This window comes from Prionailurus viverrinus, chromosome E2, assembly GCF_022837055.1.
Source record: "Prionailurus viverrinus isolate Anna chromosome E2, UM_Priviv_1.0, whole genome shotgun sequence".
Taxonomy (NCBI): Eukaryota; Metazoa; Chordata; class Mammalia; order Carnivora; family Felidae; genus Prionailurus; species Prionailurus viverrinus.
The window spans coordinates 43,298,559-43,317,648 of record NC_062575.1 but is presented as its reverse complement, the minus strand read 5'-3'; the positions used below and the strand labels follow the sequence as shown (position 1 = coordinate 43,317,648).

The 19,090-nt window shown below is 46.7% G+C and overlaps 1 protein-coding gene across 1 annotated transcript in view; it reads right to left on the bottom strand.

Moving 5' to 3' along the window:
* CHST8 (carbohydrate sulfotransferase 8) overlaps nt 1–19,090 on the bottom strand; it is a 129,022-nt gene that overhangs the window by 75,836 nt on the left and 34,096 nt on the right. The window lies entirely within an intron of this gene.

The window sequence follows — 19,090 nt, the reverse complement described above, 5'->3', positions numbered from 1 at the left end:
AAAGACTTAAACATAAGACCTGAAACCCTAAAACTCCTAAAAGAAAACATAGGCAGTAAATTCTTGGACATTGGCTTTAGCATTATTTTCCTGGATATGCTTCCCCAGGCAAATTAAAAGCAAAAACAAACAGCTGGGACTACATCAAACAAAAAAGCTTTTGCACAGTGAAGGAAACCACCAACAAAATGAAAAGGCAACCTACTGAATGGCAGAGGATATTTGTAAATGATGTATCTGATAAGGGGTTAATATCCAAAATATATAAAACTCTCATACAACTCAATACAAAAACCCACAAATAATCCAATTAAAAAATGGGCAAAGGACCTGCATAGACATTTTTCCAAAGAAAGACATACAGATGGCTAAAAAACACAGGAAAAGGTGCTCATCATCACTAATCAGCAGGGAAATGAATATCAAAACCACAATGAGGTATCACCTCACATAAGCCAGAAGGGCTAGCATCAAGAAGACAAAGATGTAACAAGGAGAGGATATGAGGAGGATATGGACAAACGGATCCCTCTTGCACTGTTGGTAGGAATGCAGATGGTGCAGCCACTGTGGAAACCAGTACAGAGGTGCCTCAAAAAATTAAAAATAGAACTACCATATATGATCCAGCAATTCCATTTCTGGGCATTTGCCTGAAGAAAACAAAAACAGTAATTCGAAAAGGTAATATACATTCACTACAGCATTTTTGTAATAGCCAAGACATAGAAGTAACCCAAGTGTCCATCTATAGGTGAATGGATAACAGATGTTGTGCATACATATATATGTGTGTGTGTGTGTGTGTGTGTGTGTGTGTGTGTACACACATACAGACAAGCACATGATGGAACGTTATTCATCTATAAAAAAGAATAAGATCTTGCCATTTGCAACAACAGGGATGGAACAAGAGGATGTTATGTTAAGTGAAATAATTCAGACTGAGAAAGACAAATACCATATGATCTCATTCATATATGGAATCTAAAGACAAAACAAACACATGACAAGTCAATGAACACAACATGCTACAACATGGATGAACGTTGAGGACATTATGTTATGTGAAACTAGCCATTTGCAGTAGGACAAACACTGTATGATTCCATGCAGTCAAATTCAGAAGCAGAAAGTAGAATAGTGGTTACCAGGGGCTGTGAGGGAGAGAGGAATGGGGAGTTGTTAATTAATAGGCAGAGTTTCAGTTGGGGAAGTTGAAAGAGATTCTGGAGATGGGTGGTGGTGATGGCTGTACAACAATTTGAATGTATTTGATGCTTCTGGACTTAAAAATGATTAAAATAGTAAATTTTATATCATGTGTACCTTACCACAATAAAAAAAAATCAACAAAAGCAAACTAAAACTTGATACTGAGCCAAAATCACCCTCTTCCTGTTAAGTTTCACTCATGCCACAGATGACTGCATGTGGGCCCAGGAGCTGAGGACCAGAGAATGGTCAAGTTCATGGTCATGTGAAACATGACCAGGACATGGGGGAGCTGGGGTTGTGGCTCGGGCAGCCTGAACAAAGCAGCTAGATATCATGAGATGGACGGCAGGTTCAGAGTAGGGAGCCCATGCCAGGTTCTAGGTCTGGCTGCCCTTCCCCCCCAATCAGCTGTGGGACCCTCATGACTTAATTTACTAATCTCAGAGTCAGTCTGCATCCAAAATATCCATTGTAGATAAGTTCTCAAGTTCCTTGCAGCTCTGGTATGAGACAAATGTCAAAACAGAAAGGCGTTTCTGTGAATTTCATTCACACGAGGCCTCTTTCAGGCAGAGCAGGTGATCCTTTGGCTAGGACATCCCTTATCCACACTTGCCACCTGTCTCTTGCCACAAATCTGGATAGCTGCTGGGTTCCGATGGACCAAAGCTGCCAAGCTGTTTCCCTTTAAGACCACTTTGACCTTTTGGAGGGAGCAAAGGGCTCCAATGCAAGTGTTAATCTGGAAATTGTGTTCTCAGGTTCTTTCTAAGCCACAAAGTCTTGCTCCCCTGAGGCCTGCCTGGCTGAGGTGATTCCCAGCTGAGGCCACTCCCTCCCTAGATGACCACTGCTCTCCATGTTTCAACATCTACACTGAGCCCAGCTGAGACAGTGCCTCATTTAGTGATAGAATACATTTCAAGGCAGAAATCGACACAAGGCTAATGATGGGGATCCCACTGTATCCATCATCACCTTTGTCATTTAAAAATCTTTAATTTTTAAAGAATTTAAAAGGGCAACATGAGGGACCCTTGTGGTGATGGAAATCTCCTGTGTCTTGATTGTATCAATGTCAATATCCTCATTGTGATATTGTACTATAATTTTATAAGATGGACTGGAGGAAACAGGAAAAACGGTACATGAGATTTCTCTGTGTTATTTCCTACAACTGTTATGTGAATCTAAAATTATATCAAAATGAAACGTCTAATTTTTTAAAAAACAAGAACTTAAAAGTAAAAGTAACTGGCCTTTCAACTCATGCATAATGGAAACAAATTCTAATGTCGTGCATGTAAATAATAGATAACCATTTTCATGGATCAGTGCCACCTTTTGTTGTAAAGAAACATTTTAAAGTTAAGGGACTATGCCTTTAATAGGAAAATTTGATGTGTTAGCAACTACTGGTTGATCTTTGTGCATTTTTCAATTGCAAATTGCACTTTAAAAATGCAAACAATTATTAATATTGATTTGGACTCAAACAATATTGAATTTCAATATATTTCCAGCTCTTTTATGAATTACCCTGTGGATACGTGGTGATTATGATAAAAGAGCATTTGCATGCTCAATTTCTTTTCAGTGAGGAACCTTGAAGAGGGCTGATGTGATCCATGGATAATGAACTTCACAGGGACAAGACTGGCTTCAGAGCCCTCCGCCAGGCCCTCAAACTTAGCAGGCAGCACAGACTTTCAGGGCCACTTTCTCCAAGCCAATATTACAAAGCACAGGCTATGAACAACTGCTCAAGGTCTGGAATGGGATTTAGTGTCATAGTTTTTAGGGAAAGAAAAGGAGAAGGAATAGACATGTATTATGCTTTGTTAACCTTCCAGGTACCATGCTGAATACTATATAAACATCCCATTTCACTTTTGAACAGTAACCACTTTTTTTTTTTTTAAGTAGGCTTCATGCCCAGCATGGAACCCAATGTGGGGCTTGAACTCACGATCCTGAGATCAAGATCTGAGCTGAGATCAAGAGTCGGATGCTTAGCTGACTGAGCCACCCAGGAGCCCCTTGAACAATAACCTCTTGAAGTGAAAATCATTCTCCCTACTTGACACAGGTTTGGTTCTCTGTGAGGAGATGCAGAGATGGAGTCTGGGGTGCAAGATGTTAATTAAGGATCAACACCTGTGAAGGGAAAAGGGAGGAAGCCAAGGTGAGCAGGAGAAGGCAGACAGGGATGCTGGTCCAACCCAGGCTGGGCAGGGAGCTCTGAAGTAGGTGTAGCGCATGGGAGTGTCCTGTAGCAGGCAGAAATGGCTGCACCTTTATGCCTTACCTTACTCAGTACCTGGATGTGGCATGCCCAGAGAAAGGCATGACCCCAGATCAGACAGTTGCTGCTGCAGCCAAAGAAGATCCTAAAGGAGCTGACAGCTGGGGGATGGTTGCTGACCACAAATCTCATGGGTGGTCAGTGTGTTCTGGAAGGGGGTCTGGACAGCACATCTCCCAACTTTGCCACCAATTTACGGATGATGAAATTAAGACCCAGAGAGACTAAACATGGCCAAGGTTACACTCTCTATAAGCCATCCCAGATCTGCCTGACTCAAATCTTGCTTTCCCACTCCCCATTCACCACTTCTCCCAGACAAAAGCATAGATCAGACTGTCCTGACCTTCAGCTACTGAGACATGAAGGTCTGAAAGTCTCCAGGGGAACACGCAGAAAGTCTGACTGTGTAAGCAGATACCCTCACCTCACCTCTACTAACATCCCTGCAACATGCACGTGTGTGTGCACACACATGCTTAGTTCTTGGTGATTATCTAATTGCTAATGGAAGGTGGGTTCACCTTCAGGAAGGGAAGGATTTTTTGGGTTAAAAGTTCCCCTGACAGTACAGCCTGGAGAGCATCCCCCCCCCCCCCCCGCCACAACAGAGCCACTGGATTTTGCCAAGAGCAGCAGACAATGTATGATGTTGCACGGCCTTCTTTTACTTTTAGAAAGCACTGAGCTATTCACATTTTCCAGCTGCTCCGACATCCACAGCCACAGCAGGGAAAATTATAGGGAGGGAAAAAATTGCATATTTACTTCTCAAAATTGAAAGTTGGGGTATAATATGGACAGAAAAGAGTGTATGAGTAAACCTAGAATGCCCTGGCCCCTGGCAGGGTGCAGCTGCCTCCAAGCTGCAAACGGCAATCCATAGACTCCAGAAGAAGAGAGAATGGCAAGGAGGTTTGGCTTCCTTCCAGGGAATCCCTCTCCTTGTGGCTGGCACAGGGAGGCCCCAGAGGACTTGCTTTTGTATTCCCAGCTGTTAATAATGCCTGGCACAGAGTAGGTGCTTGGGCAATGTGCGGTGAGCAAAGACAGAGATAGTAAGAGGAGGGAGAAGGGGGAGGGATCCTTGCACACTAGGACCAGCTGGGTCCTTTGGGCTGAGGTCATGTGGAGTCCAGCAGGTTACCCTGTGGGTCTGCACAGTTCACATGCACAGCCATCCCCTTTGGGAGAGGCTGGCCTCTCTAAGCTGGCTCCATGGCTAATCATCACATTCTTGATCCCCACTAGTCCAGCGTGATTTACCCTGGAGCTCTCCTCAGAACAGCTGGTGTCTTCCAACCTGGGGGCTCAAAGACTAAGAATACGGCAGAGCAATCAAGTCTGTTGGCCCTGTCCTGGTTGTTCTGTGGAGAACTGGGTCTCCCTCAGGCTACTGGGAGGGGGCCAGGGCTGTGAGTAACCTGGAGCTTCTAATGAGTGGCTATGCATAAGACGGGAGCCTGCCTCCTCCATGCGTCTCTGTGCTTCGGGTCTCCTCTACCCCACTGATCCTCAATGGTTTCTCCCTCTTTCACCACAGGGTGTTGGGAAGTCAGAAATGTGGGTCCACCCTAACCCTCACTCCCCACTCCTCCTACATGTGTCCTGTCCATCTTTTTTTTTTTTTTTTTTTTTTCAGGCCCTCAGTGAGGCTGATTCAGCACTGAGGGCCTGGACAGCTCCCTACCTCCACAAGAGTGGTCATAGGACAGTAGCTGCCACTCTCTTGTTCAAAAGGGTCTGAGGGCCCCCCATTGCCCAGTGGCCCAAGTTTGAATGTCTTAGCATATCCCACAAGGCCCACTGAGTATCCACTGTCTGCTGCTCTTCTGTCTTCAGTCTCATTTCTCACCATCCCCTGTTGGTCCCCAGGTCAGCTGTGGCACTCACCCGTGGATTCCTGGAGCCCCTGGGCTTTCTTCTAACACAGGTAACAGTGAGAGACTAGTGTAGAGGAAAGAGACCTGGGCTCCAAGTGTTTGCCACTCAGCACTACATTCTCTCACTAGAAGACTTTGGGTATCATCTTACATTTCTGAGCTTCAGTTTTCCCCAACAGTGAGTTGGTTTGGTGGATTGATACCACAGGGCTATTTGTGATGAATACTACTGTCCTTGGGTAGAGGGAAGAGGCTCAGGACAGGTGGGGTAGGCCACTGGGTAGTCCTCTCCCTGCAGGGCACATGCTCCTCCCGGTGGTCTTGCCCTTGTCTCCAAATGGCTTTGTGGACTTGTTTGCTTACCTTAAAACAACACACAAGGGAGTCTGGTTTTTCTCTCCCTGAGCCTTCAGCCTCTTTTCTGCTGTCGCATGTCCATGCAGTCTCATCTCTTGGCCTCAAGGACACAGGCAGAAAATGTGCTAAGTCTTTAATGATCCCTAGACATGGTATTCCTCGGTATGTTTGCCAGGCTGGAGTGCTGGGGCAAGGATGTAGGCAGCAGTCAGCTGACTGGGAGCATCCCATAGCAGGATGGCACCCACAGAGATCCCACTCATGCCCTTGTGTCGGCGTGTCAAATGAAGGGGCACTTAAGCCCTAACTTCTTGCATTTGCAAGGAGAAAGATACAAGTGGAAATATACACTTTCATAATGAGAACCAGAGTGGCCAATCATTGTTCTTCAGTGAACACTTGTTTGAAGAAGCCCATTTCTAATACTAACTATATGACACTTTATAAAAATGAAAGTTATTTTTAGAATGGCATGGCCAATGACCCTTGGTAGCAGATCCAGGCCTTCAGATCTTCTAGTTTGGAAACCTAGATTTTCAATCAGAAATTTCTTGATTCTCAAATTGGCAAGCAAGACACATTTTTTAAACTGACTTGAGCCAATCAACACTCATGTCCAAGCTGTATTTGACCTAGGGTCCACCCATTGCCACCGTGGCCATGAAAAACATAGTCCATATTGGGGAAAGGCACCTGACCTCTGGATAAAAATGATTCAAGGAGTTTTGTGCAAAATCAGCGGAGAGGAGAAAAAGCCTATGAGTCAGCTGGTGAGGAGAGAGGCTACAGCAGCCTGGCTGGTCAGGAGCTGTGTCCTACCGCTCTGTAAGTGGATGGCACTCATGCAGAAACACAGGCTTCCAGCACAGGGCATTGGCCTCTGCCTGGTGGACAGTCACTGCAGTGGCACAGGATCCACCAGCAATGGCGCCTGCGTGCGCGCGCGCGCGCGCGCACACACACACACACACACACACACACACTCATGTGCACCAGTTTTGGGTTGAATGGTGTTGCCCCTGCCAAATTCACATGTTGGAGTCCTAACCCCCAGTACCTCAGAATATGATCTAACTTGAAAAAAGGGTCATTGCAAAGATAATTAGCTAAGACAAGGTCACACTGCACTAGGATGAGCCCCTAGCCTAAAAGACTACCGTTCTTATAAAAAGGGGAAATCTGGACAGACATGCACACAGAGAGAATGCCATGTGAGGATAAAGACAGAGATTTATAAGCCAAGGAATGCCAAAGATTACCCGAAAATGCCCAGAATCCAGGGAAGAGGCCTGGAACACATCTCCCTGACCACCCTCAGAAGGAGCCAAATCTGCTGACACCTTGAAGTCAGACTCCCAGCCTCCAGGACTGAGAGGCAGCACATTTCGGCTCTTGAAGCCCCCTCGTCTGTAGTATTCTGTTACAGCAGCCCAAGCAAAGTAACACAGCCCTTGTAGAGAAGGCTCAGCCCTGGCATGCACAACGCAGCAGTGTCTGGGGGGCAGGGGGAGGGATGAGCATGCCTGGCAAGCTGCCAGGAGACAAGCTTTTGCCTGCTTCAGTGCTTGTCATCAACTGTGTGTAGACAATGTCAGGCCAGCGTTTGACACAGGACTTGTGACAAGCAGGATGTGCTGTGGGAATCCTGTAGCTCCACAGTGTCATCGGGACCCGGGTCCTTCCTGAGGCTCCACTCCTCTGTCCTTGGGCAGGTTTTATCCTCAGATGGCCTCTACATGGTTGCTTGATGGCTACAGCCACAGTCCAGCCTACAGGCATCCTTGCTACATCCTGCAGGAGAGGGGGAGCCCCGTCCCTCACCATAAGATAAGACTCCTGGACCCTGAGCCGACGGCACCTCCCTGACCCAATGCCAGGGGCTGGGAATGCCCCATGCTGGTAGGTGCAGGCCTGGGACCAGTGGGATGAAGCTGCCCTTCTTGGGGCTGGTCTTGAGAGGTCAGCACCCCCAAACTCAAAGACTAGGAGACAAGGGGAAGGGGTGACATAGAATTGGCTACTGAGTCCCCTATGCATTCTTCCCTTTGCTCTGTACAAAAGCTGCATGAATAACTAACCCCATTTTACAGATGAGGAAATGGGCTCAGAGAGGCTGAGTGACTTGCTCAAGGCCACACTGTGAGGAAGCAGTGGAGGCACATTTGAATTCAGGTCTAAGTCCAAAGGAAGTGCTGTCTGCCGTTCCCCGTGTTGTGTCCCAGGACTAACCCTGCCGCGTGTGGCCCAGGAAGGCACACTCTGGATCCACGTCAGCACAGACCTGGTCTGTCAGCAGGGAGGGGGTGAGGGCCACTCCATCCTTCTCAGAAGCCCTCTCTGAGCCTGCTCTGTTGGCCTGCCCTCCCCACACAGCTACCTCCTGTCTGCAGCACTGGCCCGCAGGCTCCCAAGTGGTCCCCGGCCTCAGTGAGACCTTGAGGGACCGTGAGAGCAAAGAAGGACCTTGAGAGGGCCCTGGGCTCACATGTGAACCCATCTGTGAATGTGTGTGTGTGCACATGCATGGATGAGCATGCACGTGTGTCTTTGTGACGCCATCCTGTGAATGGAGAGGGTGAGGGCTCATGTCTGTGTGTCTGGGTGAGCATGTGTGTGAGGGGACATGTGTTTGTGTGTGTAAGCACGCATGTGGGCATTTCAGAAGCTCTCATCCTTCTGCCTTGTAGCCACCAGGACAATGACCATGAGAAGCTCAGAAGTGCTCCCCCCGCCCCCCGCTGCTGCCTGGGGTGAGCCCTCCTTCCTGGCAGAGGAGAACAAGGCCCCCCTTTCCATAGGGGTCTGGAGGGCAGGCGAGGGCGGGGGGAGGGTGGGCCGAGAGGGGCTCAGAAGTGGCAGCCCAGCAGGGCCATCTGCCATCTGTACCTCCCGCTCCACTTCCCCCTCCGTCCCCTCTCCGCCTCAGGGTGCATCACTCTGGCGACCCCTGGGAATTGGAAGCTAATTTTCCACGATCATTAGTGATGGAAAGACCTCAGGTTCTGCCTTTAATTAAAGTCAAACGTGGGGCTGAGGAGAAGCACGGCACGCAGGCGCCCTCTTCTCACTTGTAAAAGCCATATGCAAATAATTAAGCCAGGCATGGAAGCCATAATTAAAAATTTCACAAACCCCCTCATTAGCTGAGCAGTCTGCACGGAGAAGTGGGGACCGTAGCCCTCCCCCATGCTGATAGCAGCTCCTGCAGATGGTTAATTGGGGCTGGGGGGAGAGGCGGACTGCACCCAGGTGACAGTGCACCTGGCAGGGCTCCTGGTTTCCCAGGCCAAGAGTGATAACCTCTCACCTCAGTCCAGGAAGCTTCCAGCCAGGGACCAGGGCTCCCAGGATGAAGTGGGTGAATCCGAACATCCATCCTCCCACTGCAGGGTGAAGAGACAAGACCCTGGCCCTAAATCTCCCAGCCTCCCCTGGCCCCGGCCCCCACTTCCACAGAGGTGGGATGTGCTGACAGAAGCAAGGAGAAGGGTCTCAGCTAGAGACTGGAGATCGCCCCTAGCTGGACATCTTGAAGCCCCTCCCCGCAGTGTGCCCAGGGGGAGGAGGACCCTTGGGTTGAGGAAGGCTCAACAGGTCCCCCTCTCCCCCAGCAGCTGTGTGTCCTCAGGGCTTTCAACCCCTATCCATGCACACAGATGTCTCCAGGCCTGGCGGCCGCTGTGCAGGGAAGGACCCCTGAAGACAAGGGCCCAGACAAGATGCCTACACCCTATAAACACAGGCAGTCCTGTGGAGGGGTGGGATGGCCGGGAAATGTCTGACCTCACTGTTCATGACGTTCTCGGGCCCCTTTCCGACCCCCACCCGCCACACTACCCAGGGTCCCTGGCCAGAAACCTCAGCCCCCATAGACAGCCGATTCACCTCCGGTCCTGAATCGATTCTGCCAGGCAAGTCACGGCACGCATAATGTCCCCTTGCGCATTGACATTTCCAAATGAATATTCACTCATCATAGTCCTGGCCACTTGTTTTCCGTCCGGCCTGATCAATGGCGCTCCTCTGAAGGAGTTGTGCTCATCAGAGGCACTGAAGCTGCCCAGCATGCACAGGGACGAGATGTGTCCACCCAGCTGCGAGCCGGTAGTGGCTCGCCTCACCCGGAGACCACAGGCCCTGGTCAGGGCTAGTGTTTCCCCAAGGCCGACAGGCTCATTCTTTCAGTGTCACAGACATAAACGGAACGGGAGTAAAAACACATCCAAAAACTGGATTTCCTTTGGAGGATTTGGGGATCTGATGGGGCCACGGGATGTCACCTAGCTAAGCAATGAGTTCTGTCCTGCTCAGGTCAATCCCAACCCAGAAGGGTCCACCGTCTGACATCTCTGGCCAGATCCCCGAACCCAGGTCTTTCCAGGTCTGGCCCTGCCCTTCCTGGTGGTTCAGGAAGCATCACTCCTCTTTCTAGTTCTCCTCTGGCCAACAGAGGGGACGCAGGCCCTTTGGCCAAGAGTCATCTGACACCCGCCCTCAGGCACCCTGCCCTGGGAAGCTAGTCCCAGACAGTTGTGATCCTAGCTGACTTGTCTCATTTCTCATCTGTCCCCAATATGCTTTGACAGTCAATTCTGCAAATCAGCTCGGGTGCCCTTCACTGTGTTTACCTTCCAAGCCAAGCTGCCCTAATGGTCAGAGTCCCCGCCCCACCTTTTTTTCTATCCCTCTGCAGCTCCCCCGTTACAAACGCATCTGCCTGAGCACTTCCATTTTCGGCCACTGACTTAAGATAATACGCCAAAATGAGGCACTATGCTCACATGGGGAAGGGCACTCTCCCGCTTACACAAACCATGTAACAATTGGCCGTTTTGACCCTGCTTGATTCTTCAAAATGAAATATTTCAGATATACAAAATATGTATGTAAAGGGGCGCCCGGGTGGCTCAGTCGGTTAAGCATCTGACGTCGGCTCAGGTCACGGCTTGTGGGTTGGAACCCTGCGTCAGGCTCTGTGCTGACAGCTCAGAGCCTGGAGCCTGCTTCCAATTCTTTGTCTCCCTCTCTCTCTGCCCCTCCCCTGCTCACACTCTGTCTCTCTCTCTTTCAAAAATACATAAATATTGGGGCGCCTGGGTGGCGCAGTCGGTTGAGCGTCCGACTTCAGCCAGGTCACGATCTCGCGGTCCGTGAGTTCGAGCCCCGCGTCAGGCTCTGGGCTGATGGCTCGGAGCCTGGAGCCTGTTTCCGATTCTGTGTCTCCCTCTCTCTGTGCCCCTACCCCGTTCATGCTATGTCTCTCTCTGTCCCAAAAATAAATAAAAACGTTAAAAAAAATTAAAAAAAAATAATAAAAATTAAAAAAAATACATAAATATTAAAAAAAAATTTATATAAAGAATGGAAGGGACAACCAGTATACTCGCCATCAACTTAAAGAATAAAACAATAATCAATATCTGGAGTGTCCTTAGTACCCATCCTGTTACTTTCCCTGCTCCCTCCCCTCTAGAGGTAGCCAGACCTGTGGTAAACATTTAATGAGCAGCTACTATGTGCCTGGCCCTGCTCTAAGCAATCGAGATCCATCGGGAACAGAACAGATAAAGATCTTGCCCTCACAGAATTAAATACCAACCAGGAGAGAGACGGCCAGGACTAGAAGTGCTATAAACAAAAGAAATGAGCAAATTATTTTGACAAGAGAGAGTGATAAATGCTATGGAGAAAAGAAAAAAACAGAGCAGGGTGAGGAGGACGGTGGGGGGACTGGAGGCTCAAGACCTAAGTGGGTAGAAGGAGGCCTCATTGAGAGGGTGATATTTGAACCATGTGTATTGCTAGAGAACAGCCTGGGCAAAGGCCCTGGAGTGGGAGCATACCTTTACACCCAGCGTATCTGGAGAGAAGTGAACATAAAGAGGGAAAGGGGACACGGTCAGGGAAGTAATGGGCGGCCAGTCCGGTGGGCCATTGACAAGAAGGTTCCTTTTATCCTGAGTAAAACAGGGACACTATCTGGCTTGGACTGCAGCAGGACAGCTCCAGCCACATAGGTAGGCAGAAGCAGGAAGGCCAAGGAAGAAGTGAGTCTGGATGGGAAATTTTGGATACGATGCGAACATGCGTGTCTGCCATTCTTACAAGAACTGGCACTTTTGTAAGGGGACTTTATTTTGATGTTGAAAATTACATGTTTTGGGACGCCTGGGTGGCTCCGTCGGTTAAGCGGCCGACTTCGGCTCAGGTCATGATCTCGCGGTCCGTGAGTTCGAGCCCCGCGTCGGGCTCTGTGCTGACAACTCAGAGCCTGGAGCCTGTTTCGGATTCTGTGTCTCCCTCTCTCTGACCCTCCCCCGCTCATGCTCTGTCTTTCTCTGTCTCAAAAATAAATAAACATTAAAAAAAATTAAAAAAAAAAGAAAATTACATGTTTTTACTTTGATGCTCTGAATCAATGTGTCTTAGGTCCACTTGCTGGCCATGAGACTTTCTGATGTGAGTATTCTGGATCCTGAAAGAGCTGTAAGTCACTCTCAACATGAAGCCTGCCCTCCCTGTTTGGTTTCATGGCTGGAAGTGCAGGAAGCTCAGTGGCTTGGTATACAGGACAGTGAGACACACAGTGATGAGTGGGAAGAGGGCTCTAGACCCACCAGGCTGTCTGGTCCAAATCCCGGCTCCATCACTCACTGACTGTGTCACTCTGGGCAAGATACTTAAGCCCTCAGTGCCTCGATTTTCCCACCTGCAGAATGGGGCTAATAATGACTACCTCACAAGTTGTTATAAGGACTAACCGAGCAATAAGGGACACAGGGAGTGCTCCATCATGTTAGAGACTGCTTTGGGAAAGTGACCAGAGCTCCCAAAGTGCTTCTCTCCTGGGCAAGTCCGTCCACCTGGGGCGGGAGCAACAATGCCCTCTCGCACATCACCTAGCAAAGCATGGAAGCCGGTAAAGAGACAGGAGCTGGGGAGGCTTCTAACGAGGGTCTCTGGGAAATATCTCAGGAGCTCAGGCTACAGGCAGACCCACAGAGAACCGGGACATTCCTGGGAAGGGCTTCCACGGAACTGGCCGTCGAGTGCTTCATCAAGAAGGGAAAGCGAGCAGCCGTTCTCAGCACTATGCCTCTGCAGCCAGTGACGGCCTTGGGCTACCTCTACTGGCGTGTGTTATGATGAGCAAGAGGGCTGGTATTTATTTTGACGTTCCACGTTTGCTAAACTACTTCAATCTTGTCTGCTGAGTGCCAAGCAAGTCAGAATGGTTCATCTTGAAAGTTGAATGCAACTGGTCTTTTCCCTGATGATTAAAAATAAGGTAAGTTCTACCTTCAGCTCATATAGTCACCAAGTACCTTTGACAATTTCAGTTCGGACCAGAAGAACCCAAGTATGCACTGTGGATTCACGGACGTTCAGATCTTCACAGAATTAGGAAAACAGCATGGCATTCGATGCCTTGGGTTTGGGTGGGTGTTTTGGTCAGTTTTTTTTTTTCTTTTATCTGTGTATGTAATTAATTACTTTGCAAGTGAGGTTGTAGTCTTCCTTAAAAATTGGCAAGATTCTAGAAGCTGAAGCTTTGGCGAGGAATGATGGAGCATGTTCTGAAAATATTTGTGAAGTTTTCCTTTTTATTTACATATACAGACACAGACACAGATACGTACACAGTCCGTGTCTTGATTTGGGCATTGCAAGAACACCTATAATGGAAGTCTAATATTACTTTCCAGTTAAGCTCATTTACTTCAAAGAAACCTGACTCCAGCTCAGAGACATCACCAAGGCTATCAGCGGTCTCCAAGGCTCAGACAAACAGCATCTCCTCAGATCACCTTTTTAACCATGTGTCACCTATACCCAGGTGGTTGTGCCTGGGGCCCTTTATCATCCACTCATCACAACTAATAACCAAATACTAGATTTGACTCTTTGCAAGACTTTCAACACGCTCCTCTTGCTAAGTCGCTCGTCTGGCCTTCTCAATGAACTCCACCAGGCTATGTTCTCAGTTTCTCCTCCCAGGCAAGGTCTGGCTGCCCCTGTGCCAGTTTCATGGGGGTTTCCCCATGGGGGCGAGAGGGGCTGTGTCCCGAAAGATACCGAGGGGTTCGTACAGACAGGTGACAAGCATTTCAGATCCTGATGTGTTCCACTATCAGCTCCTCTCCTGTGAAGCAGAGAATGGTGTTTTGCAGGAAAAAAAATAAAACCCACAGGTTTTAGAATACATTACATGTGATCTTGGTCCAATACTATTTAAGGGATGCGGGTGGTTTGGCATCGCTGCCCAGAGCGTGCCAACACCTCAAGGAAGGTGTGCCTCAACTTTGCAACAGATATGCACTGCTCTTGATCTGAGCCTCCAGCATCGTCAGCTACCCCAAAAGAGACAGAGAAAAGCAAAACCAAGGGTCCTGATGCTCAGTTTTGGTTTGCAGACGGCAACGTGACCTCCACGGCCGGCAGCCAGAGGGAGGTGTAGCAGGCCAGGCATCCAGCCATGCCCAGGCTCCGAGAAGCAGGATGTGTCTGTGGGTTTGTTTAGCGCAAAAAGTCATGGGCACAGTGTACTGGCGCCTGTGGCGATGGAAATGATCCTACTTCGATTTCCAGCTTGTAGTGTTAGGAGCAACTTCGACTCTTGGAAAGGATAAAACTGGAGATGTAACAGGCTCGCAGTCCCTTTTTTGTGCTGCTCTGTAGTAAACAGAAAACTCAAACTTTTCCTCAAAGCCCATCCTCACCTTAAAACAGAAAACGCTTCTGTTTATGACACGGAACGGGAACTGTAGTACCACGTGGCAACAGAAACGCACAGTGACAGTCCACAGTGTATCAGACACAAGTATCACAGAGCGAAATCGCCAAAGTCTCTTTTATTCCATAGTCTGCAGAGCCCCACCCACCAGGATAAATTGTGAAAAGCTTTATTTTGCTAGTTTGAGTCTGAAAATATATTGGGGCGCCTGGGTGGCGCAGTCGGTTAAGCGTCCGACTTCAGCCAGGTCACGATCTCGCGGTCCGTGAGTTCGAGCCCCGCGTCAGGCTCTGGGCTGATGGCTCAGAGCCTGGAGCCTGTTTCCGATTCTGTGTCTCCCTCTCTCTCTGCCCCTCCCCCGTTCATGCTCTGTCTCTCTCTGTCCCCAAAAATAAATAAACGTTGAAAATATAATTTGATGCTTTGAATCACCCCTCCCCAAGAATATTTCTCCAATTATGAAATGTTTTCTTGCAAGCCTTACAAATCCTCCTCTCCCTCCCCAGAGACTGATACACCTGCCTGATGCTCACCTGATCTGTTCCTCCTCCTCTGTCTCCCTGGAGAAGTCCTGCCATCGACCACCACCTCTGGGAAAGGTGGTGAGACAATGTCACTTGTTTTTCCAAATCCTAATTGCTCAGAGGCTTTCCTTCCCGCCACCCAAAGCCACGGCACCTCCTCCCATTTCAGACATCTTGGTTGGGGCCAAGTCCCAACATCCAATGTAACAGAGGGTAGGGTTCCTGGAGGCTGTGTGTTCTTCCAGCCCAGTGATGAAGAAGGCCAGGGAAGGCTCTTGAAAGGAAGGCAGGGCTTTAAGCAGCATGCTAGCATGGAAAACCCAGGGTCCCTGAGCTCTAAGCCTCCACCCCCCGCAACAATCACCCAGATGCAATTCAGTTAATTCCCGTCCGCACTATCTGAGCGTTCATGGCAGCCTTCCCACACACAATAGCAGAGAAGGCAGAGTCGTGGCATGAAGGGACCTCAGAATCATCCTTTCTCAAGCAGAGGCAATCAAACGCCAAGCATCAGATTTGCTCCTTGACATGTGTGGGGTTATGGCCACTCTCATTCTTTCCCTCAGGCCCTGTTGTTTTAGGATGATATGAAGTGACTCTAAAAATGGCCAATATTTCTCCCCCGACACAAGGGCATAAATCACTACATCTTCGGCGCTTTCTTTGTGGTATCGATTCTTCTGAGAATGAAGGCAGATGGTTCCGATATGGCATCATCTAATATTCGCCCAGCCTGATTTATAGATTTCTTTGTGCATTACCTGAACATAAACCAGTCTTACATTATTTCCTGCACGCTTGTCAAATTAAGGTAAGATATTCTTGTTGACCTTTAAACCTAAAAAAAAAAAATTAAACGTGTCTCAGACATTTTCCAGCAAGCATTAAAATGAGCTGGGCCCTCAGATGCCAATTAAGAGGATGTAATTATGAAAGGGATCGTAGTCTGTGCTTCGGGTAATGATTTAATTTTAGTTTTAATGCGTTCACTCAATAGAGGAAAAGAAAATAAGCTGGTTACGAATAATCTTGTGAAAGAGACGAGGACAATTTGGCACCATTTGTTCCTTAATTTACCAAAATGGGAAGGAGCTGGGGGAGCTTGGCACCCCAGCCTTCCAGTAGGAAGGAACACTTTTTGAAAGGTGCAGAAAGAAGCTGCAGTGGCAAGAACCAAAATAGAGACGAGGCAGCCGTTTGCTGTGATGTTACCAAACAGAGCCAGCGCCAGCCTTCAAGCTGCGCGAGGGTGTGAATTGGATCTAACTTCCAGCAGGGGAGGAAATTCCATTTGGGTGCTGCATTAAGGCTTCTCCAATGTCATTTCTCCCACTGCCCTTCACACAGCCAAGTCCAGACCCAGGGCTCTGGGTGACATCCACATGAGGCTGGCCATTGCCTGCCAGGACATAGAAAAAAATGAATATACTCTTCACCTTCCTCCTATGGACATCATTCGTCAAGGTGAAATGATGCTGGCTATACCCATTTGGGCTAATGTCATGTGTCCAAACCTAGATACACACACACACACACACACACACACACACACACACGTGTGTGCGCCACTGTGACCACATAGAGCTCAGCCCTTGAGGCTGCCTTTGGCAACCCTGAGGTCCTTTTCAGAAAAATACCCACTCAATCCACTTTAATCACTCACAAAACTAGTATGAAGGTTAAAAGGCAGAAGTAGTAAAAAATAACTATGATTACAATTAGTTAAGGGATAGATACATAAGAAAAAAAAAAGTATAGGGGTGCCTGGGTGGCTCAGTGGGTTGAGCGTCTGACTTCAGCTCGGGTCATGATCTCGCAGTTCGTGAGTTCCAGCCTTGTGTCTGGCTATGTGCTCTCAGCTCAGAGCCTGGAGTCGGCTTCAGATTCTGTGTTTCCTTTTCTCTGCCCCTTCCCCGTTCATGCTCTGTTTCTCTCTCTCAAAAATGAATAAACGTTAAATTAAAAAAAATTTAAATAAAAATTAAAAAAAGAAAAAAGACGTATAACATAAAACATTGGGGGAGGGAGAATAATAATGTTGAGCTTACAATGGAATGAAACCTAAGTTGTTATCAACTTAAAATAGGATATAAGTTGTTATATGTAAGCCTCATGGTAACCACAAAGCACAATCTATAGAAAATACACAAAAGAGAAAGAGAAAGGAATAAAAGCATACCACTAAGGAAAGTCATCAAGCCACAAAGGAAGAGAGCCAGAAGAAAGGACCAAAGAACTATAAAAACAATCAGAAAACAACAAACAAAATGACAATAAGCATATACCTGTCAATAATTATTTTAAATGTAAATGGACTAAATTCTCCAATCAAAAGACATGGAGTGGCTGAATGGATTTTTAAAAAAAGACACATTTATATGCTGCCGACATGAGACTCACTTCAGATGTGAGGACACATATAGACTGAAGGTAAAGGGGTGGAAAAAGATATTCCATGGAAACCAAAAGAAATCTGGAGGATTATCAGATAAAACAGACTTTAAAACAAAAGCAATAATAAGAGACAAAGAAGGATATGCCATAATGATAAAGAGGCCAATCCAACAAGAAGATATAATATTTGTTAATATTTATGCACCCAACATATACGTACCTAAATATATAAAGCAAATATTAACAGACCTAAAGGGGGAAATAGACAGCATCATGGTAGTAATAGGGGACTTTAATACCTTACTTACATCAATGGATAGGTTTTCCAGACAGAAAATCAATAAGGAAATATCAGCCTTCAGTGACACATTAAACCAGATAGACTTAGATGTTTACAGAACATTCCACGCAAAAGCAACACAGTACACATTCTTCCCAGGTGCACATGGAACATTTTCCAGGATAGACTGTATGTTAGTCCAGAAAACAAGTCTTAACAAGTTTTAGAGGGCTGAAATCATATTGCACATCTTTTCTGACCACAATTGTATGAAACTAGAAATCACATGAATACAACTGGAAAATACACAAATATGTGGAGATTAAACAATGCTACAGAACAACAAATGTGTCAAAAAGGAAATCAAAGGAGAAATGAAAAAATACCTTGAGACAAATGAAAATGGAGCAACATACCAAAATAAATGAAATACAGCACAAGCAGGTATAAGAGAGTAGTTTATAGCAATAAATACCTACCTCAAGAAACAAGAAAAGTCTCAAATAAATAACCTACCTTTATACCTTAAGGAACTAGAAAAAGAAAAGAAAACAAAAGAAACCCAGAGTTAGTAGGAGGAAGGAAATACAAAGATTAAAGCAGAAATAAATAACAGAGATAAAAAGACAATGGAAAAGACCAATGAAAAGCTCAAAGCCAGTTCTTAGAGGAAAAAACAAATATGAATTGACAAACCTTTAGCTAGACTCACCAAGAAAAAAAATAGAGGACTTAAATAAATTAAATCGGGAATGAAAAGGGAGATGTTACAACTGATACCACAGAGATACAAACTACTATGAACAATTATGCACTAACAAATTTGACAACCTAGAATAAATGGATAAATTCCTAGAAACATAGAAGCTACCCAGACTGAACCATGATGAAATAGAAAATCCGAACAGACTGGTTACTAGCAAGGAAGTGCAATCAGTAATCGAAAGCCTCCGAATAAACGAAAGTCCAGAACCATGGGTCTTCACTAGTGAATTCTACCAAACATTCAAAGAATTAATACTAATCCTTGTCAAACTCTTCCAAAAAAACAGAAGAGGAATGAACCCTTTCAAACTTTTTTTTACAAGGCCAGCAATTCTCTGATTCTAAAACCAGACAAGAATGACACAAGAAAGGAAAATTAGAGGCCAATATCCTTGATAAAAATAAACACAAAAATCCTCAACAAAATATTAGCAAACTGAATTCAATATACATTAAAATGATCATACACCATGATCAAGGGGGATTTATTCCAAAGATGCAAGAATGATTCAATATTCATAAGTCAGTTAATGTAATATACCACAAAGGAGACAAATCATATAATCATCTCAACAGATGCAGAAAAAGCAATGGAAAAAATTCAACATTCATTTATGATAAAAACAAAAA